Here is a 4,708-nt window from a genome sequence, read left to right on the forward strand (position 1 = left end):
TATTATTAATCAAATCAATTAAATTCATATATAGAATCGATTAACCTAAGGACCTAATTTGGCTCGATGGCTTAAGTCTGATTCACTTAAGCTAACCTATTTGGAAGAATTAACCTATTAGTATCTAAGATAAGTAATTAAGAGGTGGTTATTTAATTGAGGTTCTGTTCGCTGATCTGATCAATTTATTGATATCCAAATAAAACAATGGGGGGCCCCACCGATCTCTACTTACCTGGCCAATTTGAAAGATTGAGTCCTAAATAAGGATACTTGATGGTTAGGTTTAGCCCATACCAATTAGATTGGTCATATGATGACTGATTCGATGAGACCTAAATCTAAACCTCTCTATAAATATAAAGTTCATAGGTATTCCACTGTTGTAGATGTACCGGTGTGCTACTGGTGTTGATTGTTCTTGGCTGGTCATAGTGGTTCAGTTGTATCAAAAATATGCAACCACTTTATTAGCAAATAATTGCTTCAGGGTAAGGATGGGGTTGGGCCCAATAACTGTTAGGTGAGGGTCCCAATGACGGCCTTGCACCTGAAGAGAAGGAAAACTGTTTCTCTTCGGATAGCCCAGGTTACATCTAAAATTTTTTATTAATCTACATGAATAAAAATCAAATCTTTACCCGAATAGCAATGAAAATAGAGATCAAATCTCTAAAAATCTGAAATCAACCTTCGTAGAGGCTTGAAAGTGCAGACTCTCTACTTCGTATGCACGCCAGACAATGCAGAAAAGTGGGATAAACTCCGATCAAATCACCTTTTGCAATCCAACCAAACGAGGAAGGAGAGGTGCTGGTGTGATGCCTCACACTAGCAAGGAGGATTCTCAAGGTGGGCCCACAGCAAGGGAGAGATGGGCGACAATGATGGGGAGACGCCAAGGAAGGAGGGAAGGAGTTTCCTCTTCTGACACCTCTATATCTCTTTCTTTTTTCTCTCAATCTGATTTGTTTGCTATGCGTCCATAGATAGAGACTCTCTCTATTTATAGATGATTCTCATGACCCAATAAGTATAGAACTCTTAATTCAAATATGCTTTGAATCAGTCCAATACTCATGAAAGAAGGATACTCCTACATGAGATAGAATTGAAACCACACAAGGCACCCACAATGCATCCATTCCCACACCCATATAGGATACCCACAACCAGCACCATACCAAGTGCTGGTCGGCCCAAGGGAGAGGAGAATCCCAGTGCAAGTGAAATTTCTAATATCTTATCCAAAATAGATCCGATTCGAATCTGATTGAAAACTAGTTCGAAATAATTTTAAAAGACTGTTAATCCCAAACTCTTTAGAATTTTTGTATCAAGTCTAACTTAAAATTTTAGATCCAATTAAGTCTAATTAATTCTGATCTAATCTAAAATTAATTAATATTTAAATCTAATCTCTTATATGCTCCATGGATCATAGATTAGAAACTGTTCATCTCTGGGATTGAACTTGAACTTCATATGTAGTGCTAGCTAGACATAGTCAACTCTTCAATTCTATTTGACCCATAACTTAATTCTCAATCAAATTAGTTTATATATTCAATCAAGTTAAGTACTTCCAAATTGGACATATAAATATAGGTCAATACTTTCCTACGGTATCTGACTTGTGTGCGTGACTCTATGGGTTCAAACATTAAATCGATAGCACAGGAATAGATTCCTGCACTAATTAAGATACTATCTAGCAATAGTTTCTGATGTCCAGATAGGTCAAATTATCACAAAAAAATATTTCAGAATCCATGCACATGGTTATCGCATAATTCATCCTTTTGACCCTGAATGCTCTGAGATGGTCTCAGGTTAACTGTCAACCGAGATTGCTTCATCCACATTATATTTCAACTTTTCGAATCCATCTCATGGATTATCCTAGCCAAAGCTTTACTCAATTGAAATATAGTAATACATCAACTCCAATAACTTGAAGGGATCAATCCCATCTTGATCCAAACACAGATTTCGTAAGTACTTGACCATATGCAGTAGCCTTCTATCACTGCATTAAAAATCCAAATAGTCTGGTACCAAAGTATAGTGAGTTACTTGTCAGTCATTATGGTGATCTCAGATCTGAATGACACTTATACCCATTAGTTTCATAAGCAATTCTTAATAGTAGAACGCTCAGTAGGTGAGTCACTTGTTCAGTGACGATGTACTCCTACATCTCATCTGTATGCCATACCAGTGTCACACACTCCTTGGTTAAGAGGACAACCAATCCATATGGCACATAATGATCTCCACTTGATAAACGTCATCATCCTGTAATGACGTATCATTTGATCGCGAATATGTTTAAGAACTATACGATAAATTTTCTCTTTATCGTTCACTAATATAGTTTTAAGGACTTCATCACAACACAAGAGTTCTACAAGGAAGATGTAACTTTGTGATGAAAAAAATATTAGAATAATTTTTATTCATTAATTAATAATTCATATACAAAGAAGAACTCAATCATCACATAATTGATTTTAGGATATAATTCCCAACAGCACCTGCTTGTGAACGGTGGGTCGAGCTTAACTAAGGAGTGTGGTTAATAACTGTTAGATGAGATCACATGACCTAGAGATCAAGTCACTGCAACATGCTTAGAGAAGCATCTAGATAAAAAGTTATCCATACATCAGTGTGTGTGTTATCAATAACTGTTAGATGAAGTACATGGCATCGGTGGGATCGTAGCATCCACTAAGAATCCAGTTATTGCGTCAGAATTTTCTTTTCCCACTTGAAGAGTGGAGAGATCCGAAAAATTAGTGAAAGTTATTGTTTGTATCTGAAAGTCTCTAGAAGCAAATATAAATTTAAAGTATAAAAGTCTAACTTGAATCTTTACTCTCACAGTTAGACCATGTCAGCTTTAAACCCTCTAGCCCGCATCCTTGAATCCAATCATTTGACCAGAACAAACTATAAAGATTAGCTAAAAAATCTCAAAATTATCCTAACTTTTGAAAAACTAGGTCATATACTCGATCAGAAATTCCTAATATTATCAAACCATCCTATTGTAGAGAAAAGAACTGCTTATGAAAAGTGGATGGGTGAAGATAGTCGGATCAAGTGCTATATGCTGACATCCATGACAAATGAGTTGCAGAGCCAACATGAGTATACGTCCACTGTCAGGGCTATGATCACTCATCTACAAGAGTTATATGGTGAGCAGAGCCGTACAGTGCACTTCAAAGTATCCAAAAGATTTTTCAATTTGAAGATGTGCGAAGGATAGTCAGTCCATGAGCACTGTATGATAGTGATCAAGGACATCGAGGAGTTTGAGAAGCTTGAGCTTGATATGCAAAAAGAATTATAGATGGATTTGATCCTTCAATCTCTTACTAGTTCATATAGTCAATTTATTATAAATTTTTATATGAACAAACTTGATTACACTATATCTGAACTGGTCAACATGTTGGTCACTATAGAAGGAACCTTAAAGAGTTCAAGGGACACTTCTTGCTGTAGAGCAGACTTATTCGATCAAGAGAAAGTCTGGATAAAAGAAGAAGAATAAATCCGCTAAGAACCAAAAGAAAGAGAGCAAGCCAAAGAAGGATGTTTTAAAGAAGGCTGAAGCAAGGGGAAAGTATTTCCACTATGATGCTGACGGCCACTGGAGGAAGAACTGTCCACTCTATTTGGAGAGCCTAAAGACCAAAAAGGGTGATAAACTTTCAGAAGGTATGCTTGCAATTGAATTTAACTTTATGATTTCTTCTACTTCTAGTTAGGTATTGGACTCTGATTCGAGTGCTCATATATGTATCTCAATGCAGGGTCTAATAGAAAGTAGGAGATTGAGAAAAGGTGACATGATCCTTCGGATCGATAATAGAGCAAAAATTACAGCAGAAGCCATTGGTACTTATCCTCTTTGATTACCGTTGGGATTTAGATTAGATTTAAAGGATTGTTATTTTATTCCTATAGCTAGTTGGAATTTGATTTTCATGTCTGTGCTAGCACAGGATGGTTTTGAATTTAATTTCAATGAAGACTTTTATTCTATTTATTTATGAAATAAATTGATTGCATGCAGTCTTTTAATTGACAGTCTATATCACTTGCATATTGATGCGAATGTAAATTTAAATGAGTAAATAGTTAGTATCGTAGGTCAAAAAAGACCCAGAGATGAAATTAACTAGAAGTACTTGTGGCATCATAGACTAAGCTATATTGGAGAGGACAGGACAAACAAACTGAAAAAGGATGGGATCCTTGGCTCTCTTGATCCAGAGTCTACCCAGCTTATGAATCTTGTCTTCGACAAAAAATAGTCAAGTTATCCTTGGTAGGACATAAGGAAAGAGCCACGAAGTTACTTGCCCTAGTATACAATGATGCGTGTGGGCCATTTGATGCGCAAGCCAGGGGTGGTTATAGCTACTTCATCATTTTTATCGATGATTTATCTCGATACAGATATGTGTATCTGATAAAATATAAATCTGAAGTCTTTAAAAAGTTCAAAAAATTCAAAAATAAAGTAGAAAAATAAATAAGCAAACCCATTATCAAGGAGGTAAATACCTTAGTTGAAAATTTTTGAAATATCTTAAAGACAATAGTATAGTCTCTCAATGGATTCCTTCTGAAATACCTCAGCTCAATGAGGTATTCGAAAGGAGGAATAGGATCCTATTAGATATGGTCA

The sequence above is a fragment of the Elaeis guineensis genome, chromosome 14, assembly GCF_000442705.2.
Source record: "Elaeis guineensis isolate ETL-2024a chromosome 14, EG11, whole genome shotgun sequence".
In the NCBI taxonomy this organism is placed as follows: Eukaryota; Viridiplantae; Streptophyta; class Magnoliopsida; order Arecales; family Arecaceae; genus Elaeis; species Elaeis guineensis.